The 19,582-nt window shown below is 40.3% G+C and overlaps 1 long non-coding RNA gene across 1 annotated transcript in view; it reads left to right on the top strand.

Moving 5' to 3' along the window:
* The first annotated feature begins 299 nt into the window (after positions 1–299).
* LOC110015804 (uncharacterized) overlaps positions 300–19,582 on the top strand; it is a 144,917-nt gene continuing 125,634 nt past the window's right edge. Inside the window, exons 1-2 of the long non-coding RNA XR_002874040.2 lie at positions 300–2,168; positions 2,517–2,873. This is a non-coding gene — a long non-coding RNA (uncharacterized LOC110015804). The remainder of the gene's footprint in view (positions 2,169–2,516; positions 2,874–19,582) is intronic.

The following is a 19,582-nucleotide window of genomic DNA, read 5'->3' as shown; positions in this document are numbered from 1 at the left end:
TGTCGGCTATATTTTTAGGTTTCCTGGACTGAAAAAAGTTCCAGAGACTTTCTTGGTGAAGCTGTAACATAGAAAAAACTTTTAATGTTTACATTTGAAAAAAGGACTATTGAGTTTAGTGACGCTCCTTCAGTAACAGCATCACAGACCAGCAGTCACCGCTTTTTTTGTTTTTTTAAATGATGTGTGCTTTTAAAATAAATTTTAAGCAGAAATTTTCCCCAAATAAAATGTTAAAATAAATAATACAAAAAAATGATTGTTTTACATTTGAGGAATTCTACTTTTTATTTACAAGTCTGGATGTTTGACTTATATACATCCCCAAAAAACATCAAGTTGTCTAATTCTATTCTCTTTAAATTTATTTGGAAAAATAAGACTCACTATATACGAAAATCACAATTGGTCAGAGATTATAAAAATGGCGGCTTAAAAGCTTTAGATGTTGAATCACAGATTGTAGCGTTTAGAATGAAATGGTTAAAAGGCTGTATTTCCCAGCCTCATTCTATGTGGTATCATATCCCAAACAAACTCTTCGGTAAGGTCGGGGGACTGGAGTTTTTGCTGAAGTGTGATTATAATACATCAAAAATACCAATAAAACTATCAAACTTCTATAAGCAAGCCTTAGAATTTGGGAAGATGCTTTTCAACCATAACTTCTCCCCTCACAACACTGTTTTGTGGAATAACAGATTTATAACTGTAAACAAGAAATCCTTGTTTATGTCTGAATGGTATGATAATGGTGTGTGTTTTGTTCTTGACTTGTTGCGTACTGATGGAAGGCTGTTATCATACTATGAGTTTGTAACTAAATACAAGATTAAGGATTCTAGTAACTGTTATAACAAAGTCTGTAAAGCAATTCCCATACCTCTACTTAATCTCATTCATAACATACTACAATACAATGAAATCAAACCACAATTTTCGGAACTAAAAATTAATAATATTCCCCTAAAAGATAAAAAAGGCAACAATAAATTAATAACTCTAACCTTTAAACAATTAATTTTCTGCAACTTTAGTATAAACAATAGATGCGACTTAGAAACAACCCAAATGAACAAATCTTTTTCTTTATACACAAAGTACCCACTTCCACCTAAAATGAAAGAAACGCATTTTAAAATAATATCTAAAATTTACCCTGTTGGAGATTTTTTATATAAAAGATTCAAATTTGAATCTGAACCATGCATATTCTGTTCATCTGAAACTGAAACATTAGAACATCTTTTTTACAGTTGCAACCAGGTTAAAATATTTTGGTCTGATATACACAATTGGTTGTCACTCAAAATTTTAAATATTCCCTTTTTTTCCTTATGTGATGTTCTTTTCTATATGGAAAATCTGGACCCGGGAATATCTGATGTCATTAATGTTGTTATTATTTTATGCAAACATTTCATTCATTTATGTAAATGGAAAAAAACATGCCCTTTGTTTAGTATTTTTTGAATTATTTTTCTGATTATTATAAGTGTCTTAAATGCATTCCTAACAAAAACAAGAAAACTACAGTCATTTATCAGAATATATCAAAAGTATTATTATTTTGAATTGTTTTTGCCTTGCCTTTGCCTATTATTTCATTTTTATTTCTTTTTTTTCTATATGTGCATTTATAACGTTTGTTCACCCTAATTTGGTTTGTATATGAGCATCTACAAAAAAAAAAAAAAAAAAAAAAGGTACACACATTGTTAAAAATATTACTGTTTTTTGTTTTTTCGATCTTATATGTGTGTTAGATATTAACAATTGTTTATTGTGCAAGTGACTGTGAATGTCTATAAATTGAAAAATGTACAATAAAAAAAAAATAATTAAAAAAAAAAAAAGTCTGGATGTTTGACTTCCGGAATAGTTTTTCCCCTCCAATGAACTTTCGAGAAAATGATTGACAGAAGGAATTATCCTACGTTATTAGCAGTTAAGTCCCGCCCCCAAATACAACCAGGCGCAGCTGCCCGGCCCGCTTCTTCTGTTGGTCATTGGAGGAAACGCGAGCGAAACTTCCAGACGTTTTTCAGGTTTTTACGGAACCAAAAAGTCCCGACGGAACTGAACAAACTTATAAAAGATAAATGAACGTTTCTTCGAAAAAACATCTTACCGCTGGTCAATAGGACCCTTTATAGACACTATTTCCGGTGAGTTTTAGTTCGCTAGCGCTGAATGCTAATGCTAGCTCAGCTGGGTATTTTTTTTTTTTTTTTGATATCACACTAAAAACAAATGTTTTATTTTAAAACACTCAGAAAAGTTGTGTAGTTTTTAGTTTGTGACCAGAGTTATTGTTGTGTGTTAACATATATCATTACAGACTTGAAAACATTTAGCTGTAATGTTTAAAACTTTCATTTTTTTTTAAATTACACTGAAAATGTTGGGGTAAGAAAAATAAAACCAGAGTAATAATATAAATAGATGTCTGTCAAATTTGACATAATCTGGGTAATTTTTGTTTATTAATTTTTAACTTTTTTTCTGGATTACAGGTGAAAAAATCATCTAGGACTTCTTGACTGGACCTAACAGTGTGACCGGCTTGCAGCCTCAACATAAGTGTGACCTCTGACCTGTGACAGGTCAAAAATGCAATAGCCCTGAGGATCAGTGCGATGTAATATCCAGAGGAAGGTGTGCCGTGGAACTGAGCAGATGTAGCACCGCTGCATGATGGGAGTACAGTGCAGATGATTCTGTGGAATGAAGATGGTGCGATGCTGAAGATGGGTGGGAGGAAATCCAGACTAGTGTGGAGGTCTGCGGTCAAGGTGCAGGTCCCAAAGGACACGGAGGACTGTGAGCATCTTCAGGTCGGATGAATATCTTAAAAACACTGTAACACTGAGGTGAGTCGGCTGTTTTGAGCCCCACACTGTGAGAATTAAATACTCTCCACAAAACTAATGTTTGTAAAACTAACAGGCAAAATGAGTAAATATTGTCTCTTAAACTGTTATGTAGGAGAAACTAGAGACAGGACAGTTGAAGATTCAAATATGGTTTTTGTGACACGTAGTCAAAACTTTGGTGCGAGGCTTAAAATGCTGCTGGAAGGGAGCCTGAAGGTGTTTCAGGTGTGTGAGAAAACTTCCCCAGAGTTTACATCATCTTGAGGAGCTAAGAAAGCTGAGACTCCCAGGAGGAGGTGGGTTGCAACACGGTTTTAGGAGTGACAGCTGAGTGATTGTAGACACAAAACAGACTTAATTGCTCAGAGGTTGTTCACAGGAAGTTGAAAAGAGATGTGGTCATGTTTGAAAAATTATTATTTTTAGTCCTGTTAATAATATGTTCCATATTTTGTTTTTTCTTTGTCTCCCATTTCTATATTTTCTTCACCTTTGGTACTTTTATCTTATTGTTGTGTTAATTTGTAAAACAGACTGCAGAAGATGCAGTAGTAACTTGCCAGTAGTGTTGGTTTGGACATTATTATAAAGGAGATCTATTTGTGATTTGTGTTTCTATAGCAGACATGTGACTGGAGGCTTACTGAATGAATGTGGAGAGGCAGATCAGTGACAAGTCTTTCTGCATCTGCTGAGTCATTGTTTTCTTTTTCATTTGTTTGGTCATGGTTAGCAGCTCGTGACGGCTGTGGACTGAATAATGACTGCCAATTAACAGCCACACTTCCAGTTATTCTCCTTGTTATGGTCCAGTTTAGACATTCATTAAATCTACTTCCTGTACGTCAGTCAGAGTAAATCTAGCCACTGAGACCAAAGTTCCATTTTAAAACCGGATTTTACCTTTTGTTGGGAGATTCAACATTAGAGTGAACAAACACTGACTCCCTTTTCAGCGTCAAGTGGTCATTTCCGGTACTGCAGGTTGTATCATGGTTCCTAAACTTAAATTTCCACTTGGATCATATGTTGTTCTATTTTCAAAGTGTTCCCAGTGGTCTTTTTGTTGTGATTATGTTGTTTTTAGCCACAATCTCAATCAGTGTCGCTTTCTTGGACATAGTTTCTGCAGATCAGCAGGGATTCATTAGTAATTTACTAAAGGGAGCCGCATGCAGCAGAGGCACTGAGAGCGCGCGCCTACGACAGACAGTGACAGGCGCGGTGGGAGAGAAGGAGAGAATAGTCTGAAGGAAATTCTGAACACAGGACTAGCAGAAAAATGAAATTATCAGCAAAGATGAATGTGTTTAATGTGTTTATTATAGTTCCTATCACGCACAATATGCTGAACTTTCAAAAAAAAAAAAAAAAAAGTGCGGTGATGACCTCATCACCGCGGTGATGCGGTTATCGTCACAGCCCTAGGAGGAAACTCACGGCTAACATTACTTCCGCCTCGGCGCAAAGTTAATACAGTGGCGACCAGGGGTTAGCCCCGCCTATAGCCACTAAGACTCATGGGAAATGTGAACTCTTGTGTGTGTTGAATTCTTCACCATCACCGAGAGAGCTATGAAAAGGAGTGAGGTTCATGTTATGGTGTTCGTGTTTTCATTATTAGTGGGTTTTAATGCTGGACAGGAGATGGAGCAATCTATTTTTCTGAGACTGTTTGAGGGCGAGTGGAGTATGGGGGGGCAAGGACAGTCACCGCAGCTAGTTAACTGGCAGCCCGGCTCTCTTTTCCCAGCTACGAGTGACAAAGCAGCTAGGTCGTTACAATGTATGTGCGGGGAAAAAAGAAAAAACGTACCGAAACGGTACAGAAGTAAACCGAACCGGTTATGAAAACAGTTCAGTTCAACTACATGTATCGTTCCACCCTGAGTATTTGTTGTATACTCTAGGACGCCACGTCCTGTGAAAATATTGTCGGACATTAAAGCGATCTATGTGTCGCCAGCTAATTAGCTAAACATCAGGATCATAGAGTAGTCGGTGTCTAACCACACCAGCGGCTCCAAATCAACACTTTTATTGAACTTCCTGGTTTCTGCTGGAAGTCCAGCAGCTTTATTCTCCAATTCTGTCTGGAGCCCCTTAAATATGGTGGTATGTACCCACTGTTTCATCAGTCAAATGCTACATGAATGAACACTAGTGACACGCTCTTGTGGGTGTGTGTGTGTGTGTGGGGGGGGGTCTTGTATTGTGTACGCTTGTGTATCTAGCACAGTGTTTTTCAACCTTTTTTGGGCATAGGCACACACATCCTTGAAAAAATCCCACGGCACACAAGCATTAAAAAAATTAAAGGAGAAACTCTATAGTCTGTATTGATCTACAGCCCCTCTGCAATCTCACGTGCATTTTTGTGATAATTGTGGCAGAAAAAGCTGGAAGTTGCAGATGTTTTTTCTAAAAGATGTAATGAAGTGAAGTTGGTTTTCAGTAATAATTTCCACCTAAATAATTTGACATTTTACCCTGGTAGTTCTTTTTCCCTCCAGTTTATTAACATGCAATTTTATGTAACCTCACATAAAAAGAACTTTATAGTCTTTCTAAATAGTGATTTATTGATTTATTTATATTTATCTTTCATATTCCTAACTACTCATTATCAGGATCTGTTTGGATGAACACAGAGCTTAGATCCTGGAGATGGGAAATGTTTTTAGATCAGTGAAAATGGGTCATTTCTCACGGCACACCTGACCGTCTCCCACGGCACACTGGTTGAAAAACACTGGTTTAGCATGTAGACCAGGGGTCGGGAACCTTTTTGGCCAAGAGAGCCATAAATGCCACATATTTTGAAATGTAATTTCGAAAGAGCCATACAATAATGTAGTGTCCCTTCCCCACACTGAGGCACGGAGACTTAACCTCTTTTAAAGTTCTTTATTCCGATTACTGCAGACCGCAACAAACGCCGTTCAATTAATTCAGCAACTCCTGAATCTCTCCCGCCGAGACGAGACGAGAGCGCTTCTCCCAACTTTATATTCCCCTGCTACCGCTGCAGCCCCTCCCATTTCCCTTATTCGGCCCATAGCTGAACCCCATTGGTCCAAACTACCTAACAACAGGCTGAGCGACAGAACTGAGAGCCAATCAGATCTCTGCTTGACGCGTTCAATGAACTCCAGAACTTTTAACGCGGCCCAACAGCCAAGTTAAACTCAGTCCGCGACAATTTGTTTAAAACTAAATATACAAGTGAATGTGTGCATTTAATTTAATTTCAACATTTTTAAAGTACAATAAGTCTGTGGATTCTTTTCAATAACATTGTTATGCTGTTGCTAATAAATGATGAGTATTTCTCGTGGTAGTTTTGCTGATGGTCTAGTCTGGTTGATACGTGGTGAGTTTCTGCTTCATGCAGGCGTTGAGACTTTAAACGTGATCGTAGGTCTGAATGTTCTGTAGATGTGAGAAAGACTGATCACATGCAGACCTGGAGCCAAACACACACTCACACGCTGCAGTGAGTGACGGGCAGCGGGTTTTACGTTTTTATAATCCCTGCGCGATTCACCTGCTGCCTGTCCCCACAACCCCTCACCCCCACCCTCTGCTTTCTTCCTCACACATCCCGTCCCCGCATCTGCGCGCTCTTTCTCAGAGACGGGAGCGCAGTTTTAGGCACGGCAATTCACAAGTTTCCGGCTGGTACAAACTCTGTGAAATAATAGATCATAGTAACTGATAGCGCTGGCGCAGATTTTTCTCTCTAAGCACCGCTACTACTGCGCGCCTCTGGCATCGCATCGCGCCCGAGAAGGACTGGTCTAATGAAAAAAAAAAACTATAATTAAAGATTTGTCTGCGAGCCACATGTGACCATCAAAATAGCCATATATGGCTCGCGAGCCATAGGTTCCCGACCCCTGATGTAGACAGTAGATTCACCCAAAGGAGCGGGATCTTTCTCCAAGTGATTATGAATTTATTATTAGATGATACAGATTAATTGCTGCTCAGTACTAAATTACGGTAAACTTGTATTCGTTGTCAAAAAGACGACTACTTTACTTACAGGTAGCTGTTTTGAGGCCTTTGTTTGAGGCCCTTGGGATGCTTCAGAATGGAGCAGAGTGGGGAGCTTGTGGCCCCGCCCAGTCTATTTTCTACAACACAAGTGAGCTCTTTTTCAAATTTTTGTCTGCTCCTTTTTCACTACCATTTCAATGAAGAAACTCGTAGAAATGCAATTTTGAGCTAAATTTCTTTCTCTATGTCCTCCATCAACAGAAAAATGCCAGGAGAACATGTTAAGTGCACCATTCTCATCATAGTGGGTCTTTAGTAGACGTCAGCGATGTGGGGAGATGTCAACATGACTTTAAACATGTCTCAGTATCTTCACTCATCTCGTTCTTGTTCTAAATGGATCTTCTCCTCTGAGCATTCATACTCGTCCTGAAGCTGCATTTTTAGCTTCCATTTCACTATTCGGTGTTTAAAAGAGTTTTAGAAGGTTTTAAAGGCTCTTATGCTCCTTAAACTTTAAACATGCTTGTAAAATTCACTGCATACATTTTCTCTCAAAATAAACACCATCTTAGTTTTTTTCCAACTCGATATAAAATGTAAAAATACATTTTACAAAGTCTTTTGAAAGTTTGTGCTTTTTTAAATGCTTTACGTTGGATACGTAACCGACGTTGGATAGTTAACCGACCCGAATTACCGGTTTATCATCAGCAATCTCTTTGTAAGTCAGTTTTTAAAATCTTCAGTGTGTGAGAAAAGTGTTGGTAAAGATGCTTTGAATTGGACCGAGAGGCAGAATGACAGTGTGGACAGAGGGCGGGGTTAGTGTGTCTGAGCATGTGTGTCTTCTGACCTCCCGCCTTTTATTTAAGTGCTGAAGGAGGCAATTTTCCTGCAGTCCGTGTGTTCCCGTCTTGCTGTTCCGTCTCAAGTCATCTGCCATTTCAGCCACATTTTTACCTGATTGTTTTGTCAGAGATGAGGCGGCAGCGGGGTCACACGCTCCGATTGGAATGTAGATGCAGTGTTGGCAGATTCAAAATGAGAAGCGGCTGAAACGCCAAAAAAGAGAAAGCGTGTCTGACTTTGCTGCCTGCAGCAGCGGATGTGTCCTCAGGTCTCTGTGAAGGTGGAGGTGCAATGCCCAGGAAGCACATTCATGGGGTCTGCTCCCTTAAAACATCTTCATGGATTTATTTATTTTTACTCATCCATTCATGTTAAAGTGATTGAAAGCTCAACAACCAGCCATGGGTTCACTGTGAGGTGTCATTGATCATTAAAATCTTTTTAGTTTTGCCTTTGAACAAAGATTCTGGACTAAATCTTTTCTTATGCACAATGGGCCTGTTGCAGGATTGTAAACCCCTGTGTATTTGCTTTAGGGGTTTAGATTCTTTGTTTCTGTCATTTCAAAAACTCCCAAGCTTTACTTCCAGATTCAGCGTAGGGCTGGGCGACATGACCAAAAAATGAAAACCTCAGATTTGATCATTTCTAATACGATTTCTGAGTTTAATCCAGGTTTTTTTCTCCATCCTTTTACTTTCTTTGGAAAAAAATACAAATGACAGAATATATTCAACAACAGTTATTTTATTTTATTTTATTATTTTTCTTCTTCTTTTTAACTTGTTCTGACCAACAACTGAGCAAACAGATGAGCGCTAAAGGCCTTTTGTGTTGGACAGGTTTTACTTTTACAAAAAGAGGTCATGAATCTTTGGATAAACAGGGTATAAATTTGTATAAACCCCTTTTTTTATTTTTATTGATTTATTTGTTACATTTTCTGCTTTAAGTATATATACATATTCTTTCAATTAAAGGGGAGGAGGAGATTTGAACAGGTTATTATTTTAAGCTGTGAAACATTTATACTAGATCTGCAGAAAGACAAATATTACATCAAAGGTGATATTCTGACACGAAAATAAGCAGAAGGTATCTGTCCATCAATCGACTGTGGGTTAGGAGGAGGGATGAAGCAGACAGGAAGCAGTGTGCACGTGGGGGTGGAGCTACATGCACGCTGCCAAAGTGAACCATGTGATCGTTAGGGGAACCAGATCCTCCCCAGCCCGACCAGCCAGACTAGGAGAGAGGGGGAGACGCCCGGACCAGGAGCGTTTCCAGTGCCCCCTCTGGCACCAGAAGGCATAGGCGAGCCCAGCGTCAGGACCCCCAGGCCACAGGAAAGGAGCACTCAGCCACAGGAAAAGGCCATTGGCCATTGGAGCCACCGGGCGCTGGACACCGAGACGTGGGCCGAGGACGAGGCCAGCGCTCAGAGAACCCGGGGACAGCTCACCTCCCAGCCGGAGCCTCGCAACCACAGCTCCACCCCTACCGGCTACCCTACTAGGCGACAGTGGCTCAGGTGGTTGAGCAGGTCGTCCAATGACCGAAGGGTTGGCGGTTCGATCCCCACTCCCACCAGCCAAATGTTGTTGTGTCCTTGGGCAAGACACTTCACCCTCCTTGCCTCCAGTGTGGCTCCACTGGTGTGTGAATGTGCATGAATGATCCCGGTGATGGTCAGAGGGGCCGTAGGCGCGAAATGGCAGCCACGCCTCTGTCAGTCTGTCCCAGGGCAGCTGTGGTTACAACAGTAGCTTACCGTCACCAAGTATGAATGAGGAGTGAATGAATAATGGACACACTGTAAGCGCTTTGAGTGTCTTGAAAAGCGCAGATAAATCCAATCCATTATTATTATTATTATTACCTACCCCCACACGACACTACCCTCTACAGCCCCCCTCTCCCAACACGCTCCTCAACCCCTCCTCCTTTATCCCCCCCTCAGCTGCCTTCCCACTCTGCAAAAGGAAAGGTGAGCCCCAGCGGGTACTGGCAAGGTAGCCCCCAGTCCTGTCCCCAGCCATGCACTCTCACACACACACATTCTTCTGGTTGCTCCCTGCCCCCCGTCGCTACACAGTAACCCCCTCCAGCCCACCGACCCCCTAACACCGCACGCCCGGCCACCGCTTCGGCTAGGAGGGTCCCCACACGCCAGGCCGCCCTTAGAGGACCAGGTGGATGAAGACCGGTCACCCCTCCCCAATCCCACCTGTGTATTGTGGTGTGGGGGTGCAGAGTGTGTGCTGCGGGTAAAATGGGAGGTCTCCAGTGGGGTAGCAAGCCCCGCTGCTGCCAGAGGACGAAGACATCTTTAGTGTTTTACTGTTAACTCAAATTCAAACATGCTGAGAAAATAAGAACAGATTTATTAGTGGGGGGCAGATTGGCAGAAAATACACTCTTTCCCTAATTCTGCCTCCAGGCGATTAATTTTCAGATGAAATCATAACAAAAACAGCCAGAATCTGTGAATATCTTGTTAACCTTACAGAATTGTTTTTGTGTGCTTTCTGCTCAAACGGCTGGCATATTCCTCTGCGCTTTAGAGCAGCAGCGTGTCGTAATCCATTCATGACATGCAGACTTCTCGTAGGGCCTTTACTTGAAATAAGCTTGAAATATGCAGCTGCGATCAGAATAATATAAAATATATATCCAATACAGATCATGTCTGAAGCTTTGTGATTGGGCCTGATCAAATCAGATAAAATTAAATCAAATCTAACCTTTTAAGTGATTCTTACACACTGCCCAACTTGAAGCGCTTTAACTTTTAAAACAAATCAAACAACAACAAACCCAACCCACCCTTCCCACTCCCCTCTGTTCACACATATTACCCATGACCCCACACAGTGAATACTGGTAAAAGTAACTACTAAAAGAAATTTAAGGCTTGGCTCTAAAGTGAGGAAACAGTATTTGGGAATCTTTTGAGACATTCGTAGTTTGTATGTAACAACTGGAAGCTTTTCAGATCTGCATTTTTTCGTATAATCCTTGTTGACAGCGATTTGAATAAAGAAATATCTAGAAATGCTATTTTAAGTGTCTTTATGTATGTCCTCCACCATGAGAGAAACGCTACAAGAACACGCTAAAAACACCATTTTCATTGGAGTGGGTCTTTAAGTCGGAGTATTTTCCAGTGGACATCTATTATGATACCACAAGCGGCAGTGGATCTGGCGGTTTAGCAGGTCGGCCTATGATTGAAGGGTCGGTGGTTCGATCCCCGCTCCCCCCAGTCAACTATTGCTGTGTCCAAGAGACCTCACCCTCCCTGCCTCCAGCGTGGTGTGCAAATATTAAATTCCCGGTGATGTTCAGAGGGACCGTAGGTGCAAACTGGCAGCCACGCCTCTGTCAGTCTGCCCCGGGGCAGCTGTGGCTACGACAGCAGTTACCATCACCAAGAATGAAAGAATAATGGACACATTGGAAGGACTTTGGGAAAACAAAGTTTAAGAACTTTGGAAAAGTTATTTTATGGCAAAACAACACAAGAGTGATAAATCCAGATAAATCCAATCCATTATTATTATTGTGCACCTCTGAACCATTACCCTGCCTCCACCCTGTTAAGATTTTACTTAAAAAGATGCAGAGAAGAGAATTTTTGCAGACTTTGAAACAAATCTTTTTATCTTTGTCAGAAGTGGCTCAAAGCTGTCTTTCTTTTTCTTTTAGTTTTGTGTCTTTTAAAAAAGGTGTTTTACATAAGTACCTTGACAGTTGGTTAATTTTTTTGAAGTATAAAACGTCTGGTAGGGACAAAAGCCTTTTGCCAGCATTGTCTGGATTTTTGCACAGCCTGTTGTGACCCTGGTTCTAACATGCTGATGTAAATGTGGATGCAGTCTGGTCAGCAGCTCTGTTTCCTGAGCTGTTCCCATGGTAATGTTCAACCGCTTTTGTGCAGTCACACAAAGAGAAAGCTATTAACGTGCAGCATATGAGGTGCACATAAACAAAATGTCCCGCTCTTACCTGTAAGTGCAGGACATTTTGTTTACCTGTTTGGAATAGAAATAAAACATGGATGTCTATTTAAGGTTATTTTCCACTCTTGTGTTGTTTTGCCATGAAATAAATAACCCACCGTACTGAAGTCAACAAATTTGAGTCAAAATCTCCATTATCCTTCATCAACATAATCTCTGCTTCTGCTGCTTTTGTTTTGTGTCAACAGATTTCATCAGCATATAAGAGTCACAGGGATATATGCAAAATAAATTTTCCCTTTTTTGGCTTGAAGATCTCGAGCTGACTGAACAGCACAGCTAGTTTTTGGTGATTTTTCCTCTTCTTTAAAGTCACTTACCTTCCAGAAGTTTGATTTTGTGCTCTAGTCAGGTAACGTGAAGTCAGAAACATCTGAGTAATTAGTTAATCTGTTTACATTCATCTACATTACTCCATGAAGCATCAAGACTATGTTTTTCAATTACGACTCTAATCTGAGGCTTAATGTCTTACCTTGAAACGGGAAATCTGTTTTAGATTACATTGAGATCAACACATTTTGAAGAAACAAGCTAAATGAGAAATTAGCATGTTTACTTATTGTGTTGTAAAATGAAGGGTAATTTTCCACGCAGCACAGTTTGATGTAATTCAATTAGCAGTCATAATATTAGCTCCCAGTCTGATTTAAATTTGCTTTCATATCTTAAATGGTGCCTGCACCTTTGTTACATGCAGTCCTTGAGAGAGCTCTCCACTTCAGCCTCTCTCGGCATACACAATGAGATGAACCGTCCTCATTCCTGTCAGCTGATGCGGAGTCTTTGATCTGCCTGCTCATGTTTGAAGAGCTGCTCCTGACCTCCGTAAACTCTGATGTGAGGCGGGAACGTGTTACAGCCCAATCCCTTTGAACCTCCCAGTCCCAAGCCGAGTCCCCCCTGCTCAGTCCCGTGTCGTTGCTTTGGCCTTTAGGTGCTGAACCCTCAGCAGGTAGGAGGCCGCCTGAACTCCTGTTGCCTACAGAGCAGTCTGCTTGGACTAATGAGGTCCCTGGGTGCATGCGGCCCACTGACTCAATCTGGTCTTTCTTGTGGTATGCTGTGATCTTGTGTTTGTTATGATGCAACTCCTCGGTTCTACGAGAACATGCTTCCCAGGTGGACTCAAGTGACCGAGGTACCTTGAAAAAATTCTATGGAGTAATGATGAAGATAATTTACCTTAGTTTTCTTTCTTCTTGCCTGACCTTCCTAAATCAAATTGATAATCTCACAAAGTCTTCTGGTCCATCCACTTCCACTCTTGAGTTTATGACCCAAACTTTGGTTCAGACTAGGCCTGCACCATATGAGGAAAACTTGCGATGTGCGATATTAGTGATCAATATTGTGATAACGATATAACTTGCGATACATGAACAAATAGCAAAACAACCAAAAACATCAATTCAATTTTACTGCAACAGTTTAATTTAAATAAGAGTCAACATAACTTAAATAATACTCAAAATGACCCTCGTCTACATAGGAGGCCAACATCTGACATAATTTGGCTGCATCCAATTGAACGTGAAGGCGTCCATCCGATTGGTCAACAACGTGAAGGCGTCCACAACAAATGCAATTCCAATGGATTCTGAAGCCAAGAAAATCGTTTTTGTGCTGCTATGCAAACACACTTTGAGGGTAGCGTGTTTCTACTATTACTGTCAACTAACTGATTCTGATGAGAAGAAAAGTAGCTATGCACCGACATGCAACACTTCATAACTGTAAAGTGTTGCATATTGATGCAAAGCTGCTTTTATCTACCACAGAATCCACTGGAATTAACTTCAGCTGTGTAAACTGTTAAAGAATTGTTGTAATTCAAAAATAGTGTGTGTTATTCGTTGTCACTGGAGACAGCTCAGTTATTAAAGTGTTTAACCTGTCAGTCCAGACATTTTTCTGACTCCCTTTGACCATCAGCTTTGGTTTTCAAATGAATGTATATCAGTTGAAGTCTTCCCTTTTGTTTATGCGATGACACCTTTATTTGAAGAAACTTTAAACCTTACTAAACCTGTTCTGACAAAATCACATCATCCAAAAATCTGTTCTCCTATTAAACAAAAAATGAATTGGAGCTGAAGCCTAACAGTTTAATATGTTTATTGATTATTTAACAGTTGCTGACAGAGCATTTGTTTAAAAAAGAAGCAAGCAAAGGAACGTCACTGTCATCTTTTTAAACTTACTATCTTTTTTTTGTATTTATATCTTTCCTTTTTTATACCTTTTTATGTCCTAACTTAATTTAGTGTTATTGTGTCAGCAGTTGCTCTTTGACCTTTTTTTATTACTGTTAATACACTACATTTATGAAAACTTGACCCTTTTCTTTGCAGCGACCTTCAATAATCTCAGTAATCTGTACACAACAGACTCTGGCAAATGACCACAGGTTCTGTGATTCACTACAAACTACAACAATGGCTCCTTTTCTTCAGAACCAAAGGAGCTCTGTAAAAGGGTGAAGTGTCTTCCCAACAGATCCTGTTAAATGTGAATTAAATGTAGATTCTGATTGTAATAAAAAGCTGGAAAATGTTGGCGGCTGCTGACAATGGTTATTTGCATAAAACCTTAGCTATTTTCTGATCAACGTATCTTTAAAATGTTGACCTTTTCCTAAAAGCGCTCTCCCAACAGGGATTTCTGACGACACAAATGTCAGCTCGGTGACACAAAATGACGAGTACTCTTGCTCACTTCCTGCCTTTCAGCTCCTCGGGCGGTTTGTTTTGTCTCTTGCTCTGCAGCGTTTCGTATTTTTAGATGGAAACGGACAGCGGCGAGGGAGGGTCAACGCGAACACAAAGGTCACGGCTCACCTCATGCCCCGCGGCAAAGTGCCAAGAAAATGATGTTTCCGTTGCTGTCATTAATTCCCATGAAAATCACAGGTTGGCAGGGAGGCTGCCATTTTTGCCTCCCTCGCCCCCTCACCACAGACAATTACAGGTCATCCAGGCCCGCTGCCATGCTGCTGTTGTCTGTGGAAATTGCAAGCTGTTGCTTAAGAACCCAGGAGAGTGACTTTAATTAAAGGCTGCAGTGACCGACTGCTGCTGGCAATCAGCAGCCGCCTGCTCTGACTGCTGCCTCCGTCTGTCTGCTGTTTCCCCATCTCTCGTCTCCCCCAGGCTCCTCTCCACTTCTGATCTGTCGGTTCCTCTCTGTCCACTGCCTCAGCTCCAGGTTCACTCCTCACAGAGGTTATTTTGGGTTTCCACAGGCAGTTAGCAGCTGCTAAAGCTGCCACTTTTAGTTATTCACTTGGTTTGTTTAGGATTAGAAGATGTTGCCTCCTGACAAGTTTGACAATTTGTTTTTTCAAAGTCATGCACATAGTACCAACATCTAACGGGCACAGTGGAAGCACAAGACACAGAATCTCCAAATAATGTATTTTTAAATGACACTGTGTACCCATAAGCCATGGCTTAAATTTTAACACTGAGATGAAAACTATGTTGAGAAAACGTTTCAAAGAAAAATCTCAAGGCTTGTTTGAAGCAGAATTGTTCAAGTGGATTTCTTTACATGTTTAAGACTTGGTTTTGACTTGTTTTAAAACACAAGACCCAAACAGACTTGTGACTCAGAATTTCTGACTTGACTCGAAGATTTGACTAAAGGCTTGAGATTTGACCTGGAATAGTAACCAGAGGTTTATAAACAAATTATTTGGAAACCATGAAAATGAAAAAAACAAAATCTAAATAAATAAAGTGAATTGATTTGGAAATAAGTATCTGTTGAGTTGAACCCGTGACATGAACTGTTTGTCTTACTTGAATATAACATAAGCCTGGAGTATTGACTGTTTAAGAGAGCTGGACTGAGTGACTCCTTACCATTGCTTTCCAAACAGGAAGTACCTGCTGGCTCCAAGAAGCCAAAATCCCATAGACCTCCTTAAAGAAAGAAACAGCTATTACTCAGTCATTCGATAGGTCAGAATAAGCATTCTTGATGTGATACCTTTTTTAATTTGTTCTTGATAATCCTTGTTTTTTTTCCATGACATTTTTTCTGTAGTTTAAGCTATTCAAGTTATAAAATGACCAATCAGATGCCTCTATAAAAGGAGGTAGTCTGCTGTCAAATGTTCTAAACATTTGATCGACAGATTCTCTCGACTCTTTCAAGTGGTAGGGGTGTGGCCTTCCAACAAGCTCACTCCTGATCCAAACCGACTTGGACCAATCTCTGGTTACTGTGACTATTTCTTGATCCAACATGGCAGTTTCTGTATCACTACAAAATGGGGACGGAATTTACATAATTTGGTTGGAGCCAAAAGAAAACCATTTTCTATGGCTGATGTCATACTCACTCAGTCCAAGTCTTTGATACAGTCATTGACCAAGAGTCCTAAGACCTGATTTGGGGTTGTATCTATAATGTCGATTTGCTTTAGAAACTTTAGTTTGAAGATTGTTTTCAAGTCGTTCACTCTAACATGAAGTCTTGATCATTTCTTAAAGTTTAAATTCCATGTTTTCAGCTGTAAGACAGTCCAATTTCTACCAATCAAGAAGAGTCCAACAGCACAGAATGGCTTGCCACCAAAACCTTACGGTTGTCACTCAGTCAATTATAAATGTGGTTTTCATGTATGTTGTTGTTTTAGTGACCAGTGAAAAAGCGTTCAGCTTCCTCCAGCTCCAGTTTGTTGCGATCTTTTACTTGTATCTGTTTTTACCGTTTTTTTAAAACTATATTATTATAATAACTATATATTATTTATTTATATAAAACTATATTATTTACTATATGGTAGAGCTGTGACGGTGTGGGATTTTTGATCACCGCGGTGATGAACCAGCAGGGGGCGAGGTGTCGCGGTTAACCGTGGTGATGCGGTTAGCGTCAGACCCCTACTATATGGTCTGTGCCCTTCTAGCAAGTCCCTATGAACATCTACCAAAACTATTTGACTCTCCACCAAGTCTCCATAGCAATCCACTGGAACCGGTTTCTCCAACTTTCTCTGTGCCTGGCGAACCTCAGCGGTGGTGCCGACCCTGACTTGCTGTGAGCTGGGCAGTCCTCTTCTCATAACAGCTTCAAATCTCACTAATGATCATGTGCTGACGATAACAGCCAAGTTCTAACATCTGGTGCAGTGACCAACTCAGAGAATTGATACTTGAATTGCTGGCCTCTGCCAGTTCACCTCGGATGTCCTCACCCTTTGTTTCAAAGTTTCACTACTTCCTCTTGGCGTGGATCTTCGGTTTGGGTAAACGTAAAGCCAAGTTCTTGATTTTTTTTTTTCTCATCCCTTCAGTCATGTTTGTATTTGTTTTCTTTGTGATGTTGTTTTTCTGACATCGGCACATGTGCTCTGTCTCTCCATCTTCCTTTTGGCCACATGTCTCATTTTCTTCTCATTCTTCATCTGTGTGTGTGCTGAATTGATTGTACTTCACATTCTGTCCACATTTCTTCTCTCTACGTCTGTGGAGTGCTGGCCGACCGTGGGCTATTACTGTCTCATTAAAGGGAGGCTGGGGAGACGCAGGCCTGATAAATCAATCAAACTTCCCCTCACTGTGCCAGAGGGGAGATGGATCGAAATGGATTTTGTCCCAGCGAGAGAGTCTCCCAGGGTGCATCTTCCAAATGGTGTCAGAGGATGTATATGCTGAGGCAGCACGCTGACTTCAACAATAGCTGAGCCTCCATTTTCATACATTTAGTGGGATTACATTGGCAGCGGAAGGATGGTCTGTGCTTTCAGTCCGTCTTATCACACGCTCTCAGTGTGCATCACGGTCAGCGAATCCTGGTAATTTGACAGAAATCAAACTTGGCATGCGAAGCGAGGTGACGGAGTCCTCCTGCAGACATTTAAACTTATTTCACTTTTCTATTACATCGGTTTATGCAACTGATGAGATTAATAATGTAAGAAGGACTGTTTATGATTCACGTTTCAGCTGAGTCTGGTGAACATGCTCTACGCTACTGACCATCTTTAATCCTGTTTATACTGTAGTTGTCTAAAAATAAAATCTACTTATGGAAAACCATTAACAAATATCAAAGGAAATAACAAATCTTTAGTAAAGAATAACCATAAAATTGCACATTTTATAAGTTATACCTGTTTTTAGAAGGATTTTACTGGCACTGTTGATGTTAACCTTATTGTATTAAAATATATACTACCTTTGAAATGGCTAATCCAGAATGACTTTGTCAAACAGATAAATCTACTACACCTACATGTTTTCTAAAACAGCTTCCAAAGATCTAAAATAACTAAAAAATTGGCAGTAAGCAGAAAAACAGTCATTATTTCATTCCTAAAGTCTGCTAATGACCATCTGGGATAAGAAACTTGCAAGAAGCATCCAAATTAACAATTTTTCATCCATTTGTTGTTGTTCAAATCAAACTCACAAAGTCTGGGTTGATGGACACTGGATGACATCATAGTAAAATGTATCTGAACCTGTGAACCATTTTGTGGCTTGTTGTACACTTACCCTATCACACTAACACATATAAAAACATGTGATGCTTAAAACAAACTCCAGCTGACGCCAGGCTAAGTCCTGTCCTGACCTATATAATCTTTCCAGTCTTTCCAGACTGTAAGGGGTCTGAGACTACTCGTCTTGGACACACCAGTCGTCCCCCGTTGTACTACAATACTACATGTGACGAAAAATAATCTGAACTGGCATTTTTCTTTTTGTTTCTATTCCTTTTAGTTGATCAAAAATAGCAGACAAATCTGTCTAAAAATGTTTTTGATGTGAGCAGCTTTTCATATCATTAAGAATAGCTTTTATGTTAACATAATTGCTGCAAGGGAGGGTCACAACTTCCAACAAAGCTTATATCTGCAGCTAAGGTCAAAATCGTTAGCCTCTTGTGTCAAATCAGAACGGTGGCTCGCTGATGAAAATTACAGTGACCAAAAGTGTCTGTTTATTTGAAGAACAAAGCAAAGTCTCCATTAAAGTCATTAAACTTAATGAGGAGATTTTACTTGAACAAGACAACAGTTTAAAAGGCTAAAAAAATACCCCACTGATATTTCTCAGTGGTACAGTTTTTCTGACCTAAAGCTGCTAGCTGTCTCTTCTGATACTTGTTGAGACAGGAAATTATTTTGGGTGGAGGACGGCATCTTCTCCAAGTATCTACATAAACGGGCGCCTCAAAAGTAGTTGGCACCTATTGAAAATTTGCTGCCTCTGAGTGAAGTAGATTTGTGCTACTTTTTGTTGCTGAATAAAAGTTTCATTTTGTGCCTTGCAGCTAATAATCAGTAGGGCTGCAGCTATCGATTCTTTTTGTAATCGATTAATCTAGCACTTAATCGATCGATTAATCAAGTAATCGGATAAAACGATTTGTGTGTGTTTTTGAACGACCAAAACAAATAATGCATAACAAAAATGATGTGGTTGTAAAATGAACAAGCATTTGATTTTAAAGATCCGCTCTGATGCAAATGTTACTTTTGGTGTTTTTAAGTTGGTCTTGAGAAATGGTGGAGCTAGGACATTTTGTATGGGGGGGGGGGGGCAGAAGACTTTGAAAGGGTGGCACAACACCAAAATGGAAGGCCATTAAAAATGAAAGAATCAGAAAAACATATTTGATCATTATCATTGTTTATGTTTCGTGTAAAAATAATGCTTTTGTTATTTTTGCAATGCTTAAAGAAGCCTCGCGGTCCGCCGAAAGGCGAGCTACCGCCTGTCCCAGCCCCTGCCTCTCGGCGCCGCCTCGATGCTCTTAGCTGAGTGTCCCGCGGGGTCCGAAGCGTTTACTTTGAAAAAATTAGTGTTCAAA

Source organism: Oryzias latipes, chromosome 10, assembly GCF_053564925.1.
Source record: "Oryzias latipes strain Hd-rR chromosome 10, Olatipes_Hd-rR_3.1".
Taxonomy (NCBI): domain Eukaryota; kingdom Metazoa; phylum Chordata; class Actinopteri; order Beloniformes; family Adrianichthyidae; genus Oryzias; species Oryzias latipes.
Note: the sequence above shows the minus strand (reverse complement) of the source record. Positions and strands in the feature narration are given on the sequence as shown.